Genomic DNA, 10,055 nt, shown 5'->3' on the forward strand with positions numbered 1-10,055 from the left:
AGAAAGAAACAAAGAGAAACAATTACACAAAGAACTACACAAAAGGTAGGAAAGATTGAAACAAAATCACAAAGTCCAGATACTTCATCAAGAAAGAAGTCTGAATGAATCTGAGCTACAATGGAAGTACTGAGATATTTTAAACAAGCAACCGGTATTTTGGGGTGGTTTTTTTTTCCTCTTTAAAAGAATGATAGCCAGGACTGTGGCATAAGGATGTCAAGCATGACACCAACTGATACTCTCCCAAAAATTAATAATAAAAAGAATGATAGGAAGAAAGGAAAGCAAAGGATAGAAAGGACACTGCTATTGGTAGGAATGAAGTAACTATGTTCCAACATCAGCACATGAGCAGGTCAACAAATTACATCCCAAATGTGCCAAAGTCAAGACATGCAGCGCACATGCTCTGCTTCCAGTAAGACATTAGCATTCTTTTATTGACTGCTGGGTCTAAGTCTGTGAACTGCAGTGCGATGTTGACTATAGCATTAGTGATGACATGAGAGTTCCCAAATTCATCCAATATCTTGTGGGGAAGCTAAACAGCTACAGAGAAGAGCCACTTGGAGGCATCCCAGCTATTGTCCCAGTAGAGGCTCTGGCAACTCGACAAAATGAATCCTTAGGTACTTAAGTAAGACTTCAAATGGTTTTAGCCTTCAGCCTGAACCATCACAGGGGAGACTGCTGGTCCCTGCCAAAATATAGACTTATAGGCAAATTAAATGTTGTCATTATTGTAAGTCACATTTGGGGTGCTTTGTTGCATAACATTGGATAAATGAAACAGTAAATACTAGTCAGCTAATTTCCAGCACAACAGACTCTCCTTTTCTTTTTGGTGTCTAACTTTCTTTGGAACAGCAAAATTCACAGAGGGAAAAATATATTCCTCAGATAGGTTACAGCTAGAAGCTGGCATGTGAACTGCTTCTGGGTAATAAAATATAAATGCATAATTATTGGTCACGTTTTCCAGGAAAGCTATTTAATTCGAAGAAAGAAGAAGAGGAGAAGGAGGAGGACGGGGGAGGGGAAGGGGAGGAAGAGGAGGAAGGAAGGAAGAATGGAAAGAAGGAAGAAGAAAGAGAGGAAGGGTAGAGAGGGGCTGGTAGTAGTTAGTTACCTTCTGCCTCACTTGCCTTATCTTACTGCCCACACGGGTGGGTCTGGAACCACCTTGCATGCATGCAAGCATGCATGCATACAATGATCTGCCTTCCTGAGTATGCACACAGGGCCCTGTAATGCAACCTGATTCTCTGTTGTCACCACCTTAGAATTCCTTTTCTTTATTATTACATTTATTTATTTAGTATGTGTGTGCCTGAGTGAGGGTGTACTTGTGTGTGCATATGCTGTGGGGTATGAGTGTGTGTGTGTAGATCAGAGAATAACGTGCAGAAGTCACTTCTCTCCTTCCACTAGCAGATCCCAGGGATTGAACTCAGTCATCAGGCATGGTGGCATGTGCTTTTATCTGTGGAACCATCTTCCAGGCCATAAGAGTTCTAACCAAAGGATCCCCATTTTCATATTTCAATGAGCATGACAAACTTATCTGCTTCCTTCTTACTCCATTCCTCCTCAATTTCTTGTAATAGAAATTGAACTCAGAGACTCATTCCTGCAATGCAAACCTGCAACCACTGAACCATGCCCCCTGCCCTAAATAACTCTGTTTTTAAAAGTCAGTGTGGCAGAAGTTAAAGATAATCTTCTTAGCCCTCAGCCTTGCTTTCCTCTGTCATCCGTAACTGTTACTAATATTATCTGTGTTAAACAGCAATTATCTCTATAGGGTCTAAGACATCTCTTACTGATCTGTGCCCTTACTGGAACTTCAGCAGGGCTTACAGTCATGGGGATCTACTGAGTCTACAGATAGGACTTTGCCACAAAGAATTTACCCAATTAACCTGTCAAACTTTCAAGACCATAACAACTTACTTCAGGATATGTAACTTAGGCCAAGGAGAATCAACAAGACTTTTGCTTAGACTTTCAACACAGCTAAGAAGATATGAAGAATAAGGCTGCTGTTGCTACCACAAAAGTAGACATTATCTATCTTAGTTAGCTGCTTTTTTTTTTTTTTTTTTTGAGACAGAGTTTCTCTGTGTAACATCCTTGGCTGTCCTAGACTCACTTTGTAGACTAGTCTAGCCTTGAACTCACAGAGATCTACCTGCCTCTGCCTCCACAGTGCTGGGATTAAAGGCCTGTACCACCACGCCTGGTTGTGTTCGTTAGCTTTCTATTGCTGTGATAAACAACACCATGACCAAAAGAAACTTGGGGAGAAAGGGTTTATTTTGTTTACATTTCCAGGCAATAATCCATTATCAAAGAAAGTCAGGGCACCAACTCATGGCAATAACCTAGAGGTCAAGTAGAAATGCTACTTACTGGCTTGCTCAGTCTGCTTTCTTATAACACTGAAGACTATCAGGCCAGTGGTGGTACCATCCTCAGTGAGCAGTCACTTCCACATCAATCATCAGCCAAGGAAATGCACCACAGACTTGCCCACAGGCTAATCGGGTGAGGACATGTTCTCAATTGAGGTTTCCTCTTCCAAAATGACTCCAGCTTATGTCAAGTTGACATAAAGCTAGCCAGCACACCATCCGAGGACAATGGTGGGTCAAAGGAGAAGAACAGAGTCTATGAAAAGAAATTGACCCTACTGCGACTGATGCTCAGTTACAGGGTCAGGTGAGCCTTTTTCTTTGAGGCAGAGCAGGTTGAGATTGACTCAGTTACTATAATTGATAGAAATTTCATTATAATTACACCAAAATGGAAGAAACTGGACCAGTGGATAAAGGTGTATGCTGTCATGGCTAAAAACCTAAATTCAATTCTGTGTGACCCACACAGCATAAGAAGAGAACAAACTCTCTCAAGTTGTTATTTGACCCACACACAGATATCCTTGCATACAGGTATCTGTGTGCACTTGCTCATGTGCGTACACACATAGAATGAAAATTGTAAAAAAAAAAAAAAAAACTAAATTAAATAAACTGAAGAAACTAACATTTATTTATTTATTTTAATTACCCATAATCATAGCAATCTGACAACTATTTTTGCAGGTTTCATATTACCTCAGAGAAATAGACAGAGTTAAGCTACCTCAATCTGAGAAAAGGCATATATGAAAATCTGCTATAGACAGTAAATGCTAAAGGCTCAATTCAACTCAACTCTTCTTACATATCAGTAACAATTCTCCAGTGAAATGGGTATGATAGGATATAAATACACACACACACACACACACACACACACACACACACACACACACACACAGAGCAAAGCATTGGTGCATAGGATTATAAAAACTGGAAATCCCCATCATTTGTAGGCTGGAGGACCAAGAAAGCAAGTGTGAGTCTGAAGTTGAGAACAAACTGAACTTATGTAAATTCCAGTACAAGAGAAGAGATAAGATGTCCCAGCTCCAGCAGCCAGGCAGAACAAAAGGGAGGAACAGGTGCGGGAGGTGAAGTTCTTCCTTCCTTAGCTTTTTGTTCTGTTTGAGCTCTTGACGGAATAGATGCCCTCCCACATTCAAAAGACCAACCAACTGTAGTCAGCCCATTGATTCAAATGCTAATCTCATCCATAAACACATACACCCACAAATATTGTTTAATCTAGGTTCCTGGTGGCCCAGTTAAATTGACACAAAATTAATCATCCCAGATACCCGTGCTAGCCGTCTCTAATCAAGGCAAGAGAAAAAAACCCTAAGCAAACAGACCGAGAAAGAAGACACAGATCCTTCTTTACGCACGGACGGAAGGCATGATTAGCCATGTTAACATACTAAAGAATCTGCAACTATGGTATTAATGCTAAAAGTAAGTTTAGTTAAGTTAATATAAAAGAAGAGTCACTGTGTTGGGGGTATAGCACTTACCTAGCATGCATGAGGCCATGGGTTCCCACCATCACCCAACATACAGAGAGAGATGGGGGGGGGGGGAGACGGAGGGAGGGAGAGGGAGAGGAAGAGGAAGGGAGAATATTTCTAAATGTTAGCAATCAATAGTAAGAAATTGAAAAGAAACACTAAGTTCTTATTTACATTAGCATCAACTATATGAAATGCAACACAAAAGACAAGGAACACTGAGAACTACAAAATATTGCTCAGAAATTTAAAAAACACCTCATAAAGAAATACATCATCTCCTCATGTTTAAAGATTACGCATGGTTAACATATCATTTGTTTCTAATTTGATCTACAGGTTTAAGGTTTCCCAATAAAGAACCCAGAAGGCCATTTCACAGAAGTGACAAGCTTATTTGAATATGTAGAAAAGATCTAAAATAGACAAAACTATTAAGGGAAATAAACAAAGGCAGAGAGAGAGAGAGAGAGAGAGAGAGAGAGAGAGACAGAGAGAGAGAGAGAGAGAGAGAGAGAGAGAGAGAGAGAGACTATTTTCCTAGAGAGTAAGTTCTAGAAGTAGTTTTAGAGAATAAAAGAAATGTAGTTATTAAAATAATATATTATTAAAGTAAATCTTGTACTAAATACCTTTTAGATTTGAAATGGTTTTAAAGTAAGTTAGCTGACTGTGGTGACACACGCCGGTAGGATTTGCTGAAGGAGGCAGAGGCAGGAGTTCGAAGCCAGCCTGGGCTACACATTTTATAGGTGGGTGTGGTGGCGCAGACCTTTAATTCCAGCCCTTGTGAGGCAGAGGCAGGTGGACTTCTGCAAGTTCCAGGACAGCCTGGTCTACAAAGTGAGTTCAGGAAGCCAAGACTACACAGAGAAACCCTGTCCCAAAAAACAAAAAAAAAGTGAGAAATGGTTGAATGGCTTCCTCCTTTGGAGACCAGGTGAGAATGAAATGTGATTGAGAGAAATTACTGGAATATAAATGATGGAAAGAGAAAAATTTATTTTGTAACATGAAAATTAACATTGTGGTAATTAGAAAACTTATTCATAAATACAAGAAAAATACCCTGGTTTTGAAATTTGCAAATATTTGGTAGTTATAATTGCGTTTAAATAGCATAAAGAATAATTTAACTTAATACGTATTAATAGAAGGCTCCAGAAAGTAGCTTGACCTAAGAATATGCTAATATAAACTGCAGTACTGGGTCTGTTAATAACCAGGCAGTTAACTTGAAATGAGTGACTTCATCCCTCTATATTTTAGCATCGGTATTTTCAAAATAAGATTACTGGGCAGCTGGGGTCTTTCCTTCTTTTCATATGCAAATGGGTGTGCACAGTCACATTTGTGGGTGCATTCAGGTGTGCAGCTGCACATTCCCCATGTGCACCTGCAGGCTTGAGGCTCATGACACTCTCTTCCTCTATCACACACCACTTTATTCTTTTTGAATCAGTGTCTCTCAGTGAAATCCAGAGCACTCTGCCTTCCAAGGCTAGAATTACAGGCAAGCCTCTACACCCAAACAATAATTCTAGGAGGTTTTGGGGATCCAAACTCCAATCTTCTGGCTTGCTGGGCAAGTGCTTTCATTGCTGAGCCATCTCACCAGCCCTGCTTTAAAATATCTGCCACCTACCAGGTGGGCATGGTGGCACACACCTTTAATCCCAGCACTCAGGAGGCAGAGGCATGAGGATCACTGTGAGTCTCAGACTGGTCTACAAACTGAGTTCCAGAGCAGCCAGGGCTGTTGTTACACAGAAAATCCCTGCCAGGAAAAAACAAGCAAACAAACAAAAAGAAAGAAAAAAACCAAGCAAACAAAAATAACCAAAACAAAAAACAAAAAAAACAAAAAAACGATCTACCATTTTTGGAGGTTGGTCTGATGTATTTTGATGGTAACTACTGCTTGTTGTCTCTGTGACCCACCTTGCCTAAGAGCCTAACCTGTTTGACCAATAAAAGGCCTTCACACCTGGGCAGGGCAAATGGGATAGGCATGGCTAAGGGTCCCGGGCTTGGGGAGACAGAGAGAATCTTGAAAAGAAGAAGGAGACAGAAGGGGAGGAAAGGAGAGAAGAAGGAGGCTGCATCATGGGTTAAGTGGAGGAGAAGGACATGGCTGGCATGGATGGAGACTTGGCTCAGATGATGATAATTAGCAAATATTTGGGATTATGGATGGGAGGTAACTTGATAGAAGTTATTAGAAGCAGATGGCATGGCCATATGGGATACCTGCCCCACTATGGGAAGTAGTTTAGGGGATTAATTTCTGTCCTGCCCCAGGTTAACTAAGGCTATTTTAAAATGTAACAAGTGTCTGTGTTTTGATTGATTGCTACCAGGTTAGAAAATACTGCTGTAACAATAACTACAGGCCTAATAATAAACATCATTAGGCCATATTGGTAAATTAACTGCAACATACCATAGATTATGTTAATTAATACGTCAGCATTACTACACTGAGCTGTCATGGAGTCCATGTCTTAGTGGTGCATGCCTGTAATCTCAGCACTCAGGGAGGCAGAGGCAAGCAGATCTCTGACAGTTCAAGGCCGACCTGGTCTACAGCGTGAGCTCAGGATAGCTATACAGAGAAAGCCTGTCTCGAAAACAAACACAAAACCACACAAACACGCACATACACAGAAGATTATTGTGTCTGCGTCCAAAAATATTGTGTTCAAAAATTATCTTTTTTACCCATCAGGGGCCCATCGAAAGGGATGTAACAGTCTCTACCATTGGTTATGGAGTCTTCCGTTATCTTTTTGTTTTTCACCTGTCTCCAAAATATAATCTTTGTTATCTCATATACATATTACTTATCTCCACTGATTTTCAGAGAACTTTTCAATAATGTAAGATATATCAGTAATCTGAAAAATGGCCTATGATGTAAAAAGAAATAACTACTTCAAATCACAGTTGCCCTTTATCTAGTAACAATGGCAATCGCTCCTTTTCTTACCTTTCCAGGCCTCATTCTGTACTTAATGGAAGAGCTACTTAGTTTATAATGACTGTGATCCAAAAGGAGTCCTCTTTAAGATATCTCTTAGCTCACAATGCAAAATCCAAGAACAAAAGCAATAAGAGCCATGTTGCAATCTTTGAAAACAGCTGTTATCATATTCCCGCAAGGCAAGCCTCATCTCTGCTCTGAACAGCATGCTCTAGGGTCCAAGACCTTGGGAGATTTTTGTATAAATTTTGGTATAAATGACTTGTTAATTTTTACCACTCAGTCCACATTAAGCCATTCTAAGGTGTATGCTTCAAGTAGTTGGGGAAAAAAATCAAATTAAACACATGCTACAAAATCACCTTTAGTAGGGCTGGAGAGATGGCTCAGTAGTTAAGAGCACTGGTTGCTCTTCCCGAGGACCCAGGTTTGATTCTCAGCACTCACCTGGCAGCCCACACTGTATGCAACACCAGTTCTAGGGGATCTGGCACCCACACACAGACATACATGTAGGCAAAACCTCTACGGACCAGAAATTTTAAAAGTCTTTTAAAAATCACGTTTAGCATACTCTTCACAATATTTTTTTAAAAACATAAGCACTGAGACTGTCTAGCCTATATGTTGAGGCTGAATCCACTCTCTCACCTGCACTCTAGTTACTTCCTGAACTACTTGGCTTGCGGCTTGCTTTGTCTATCTTAAAGACTGCCTCCTGGAAAACCTGACCAGCATGCTGCAATTCTCTTTAGCAAAGCCTTCACATCAATACGCAACTCTGTTATTCGAGTATCACCCTTATCAGTTCTTTTAATAGCTCTTCCTCTCCTTGATCTTTCCAAAGAGAATGTTAACCCACATTGTATTCTCTGAAGCTTTCCACTGAGCCCTTAACCTTTGCATCTCGCATATATTTAATCCAGTTGGGCCTGATACTGGATTGTAAAGGCCTTCACGCTTTTAAAGAAGGGTGTGAATTTTTCGTTGACCACAGATCCACTCTTAATCTTTCCCTTTGTAGTACTCAAACCAGAAGTACATGAGTCAGTTATCGAGTCCAAATTCTCACACATCCTCTTTTGGTTTCTGTTGAAGCGTGTAGAACGCAGACATTTTTAAGCAGTAAGAAAGGCCTCATCCTCTTCACTGTCCCTAGGAGCAAGTGTAACTAGTGTAGTGCGCTCAATTAAGGGAGGCTGAGCCGGGTGGGCAAACGTCCACAGCTTACAGCCGATCTCAGGCGTCAAGGATGTGGAAGAATATACACACTGACAATCTGAAGAAATGTGAAAACTAAAAACGACATGAGGAGAACAGAAAATCCTTAATTCTGCCATGACAACTTCAATGGGTTTTGGTGAGAATGAACAGTTGATACATCTGTGGTATTGCTGCAGTCTGCACAGAGCACTACTATTACAAGAATTTTTCAAAGCCATCTTGAAAACATATAGATATGTTTAGAATTCATAAAACTGTTTCATTTAAAAAGATTACAGAATTAGTATCTGTGAGTGCTACTCTACACTTAGGGAAAAACAACCACAGCCTGCCTGTGCTTTTATTTGACACTTTCAAATATTGGCTTAAAAAGAACTCAAGCACTGAGCCACAAGGAAGAAAAGGGCATAAAAATCAGCAAAGATATAGGATTGGGGAGAGCAAGACATTCTCAGTCTAACTTTTTTATCTTACAGTCTAACACTATAAAAGCAACAAATTATAAAGCTATGTTGTACTAAATTGTTTACCACCATTGGACTTGCTGTGATTCTACAGTAAGGTCATCACCTGTCTGAATGAAGAATGAGCACTTGCCTGCTCCTAAGTACGGCCGAGAAGGCTCACCGTAGATATAAAGGAGAGAACAGCCAGAGACATCTGGAATAGTCCTGAACGTACATGGCCCGCAGGCTGAACTGGGCCATGAGAGGAGGGGTGGTGGAAGGGAGAGAGGAGAGATGGGGGTGAATGGACCAAGAGAAATCCAAGAGCCAAGAGAGAACAAAGGGACCAAGTGTTACCAAAATGACTGAATTATACAGGAAAGAGAAGCTGGGAGAAGGGGAGTAGGCCAGCCCCTGGATTAGAGAGGTTTATGGGTAGGGGCAGAGTGAAAAGTCTGGAAGGAGCCACAGGTATTGAGTGAGACCTAACACTACCATGTTCTAAAGATGAATAGTATGTTCTATGTTTAGGTTAAAGAACCTACAATGCTAATGAATCAGTGACCACAAGTTACTAGGTAAAAACATTCCTAATCATGCAAGACTGACTTTTCTACAAGCATCTTGGAGTTTCGACAGTTGGTGTGACTGTAAAGGCTGAAAAAAATTACATCTCAACTCATAACACTTTAACAAGTTGCACACTTCAAATCAGGAGAAATTAAAGGCCTTAAATTGACTGTCTTAGTGCCAAGGCTTCTCTAACCTCTGTCTGGTAGGCCAGATCTACAAAAGGCACAAGATGGCCTTCACTGTACTTCCCTTGAGATTCTACTAACCAGCAAAGATAAAACTCATATCACAGGAAGAACAAGAAGAGCACCATACCCACACAAGCTTTGTCACAAGTTAATTAAAATCCTTCAGTCCATTGATCTGAATAGTAGTCTGAGATACCAGATCAGTGTTCTTTTTTGGGACCATTCAAATCCTTGGGCAATCATTTCCTACCTGCTACACATAGACATTTCTCTTACATTATACCCAAGAGGTGCTGGAGCAACTGCTGCTCCCCCAGTTGCTGCTGCTCCTGCTGCTGTTGCTGATGCTGATACTCCTGCTTGTTGTTGCTGTTTCCTGGATTGGTGGTTTGCAGATATCCTGATGATGATGAAGATCAAACTCAATGCAAAGAACTCAACATTTCCTAATCAGCAGAAAATCTAATATATCAACTGCCCCTTTCTCCTCTAACCCTTTTTTTCCTACCCTGTGTTGGGGGACTGGAACGTTTAGGGGTGATGTGGAGAGGTAGTAAAAGGAACACAATGAAGTAGCCAAAGGACCAGTTTAAAGTGGTGCCCAGGTTTAAGGTTAGGCAGGATGGGAAATATGATTACTAATGACATGGAGGAAATGGCAAGAGATAAAGAGATGAATATTCTGTTTTAAGACACCAGGAAAAGGCAAA

The 10,055-nt window shown here is 40.6% G+C and overlaps 1 long non-coding RNA gene across 1 annotated transcript in view; it reads right to left on the bottom strand.

The window, feature by feature from the left end:
- Nucleotides 1-9,725, bottom strand: part of LOC311609025 — a 73,571-nt gene extending 63,846 nt beyond the window's left edge. The window contains exon 1 of the long non-coding RNA XR_014783236.1: nt 9,622-9,725. This is a non-coding gene — a long non-coding RNA (uncharacterized lncRNA). The remainder of the gene's footprint in view (nt 1-9,621) is intronic.
- Nucleotides 9,726-10,055: the final 330 nt, after the last annotated feature.

Source organism: Acomys minous, assembly GCF_964271855.1.
Source record: "Acomys minous genome assembly, chromosome: 11".
In the NCBI taxonomy this organism is placed as follows: Eukaryota; Metazoa; Chordata; class Mammalia; order Rodentia; family Muridae; genus Acomys; species Acomys minous.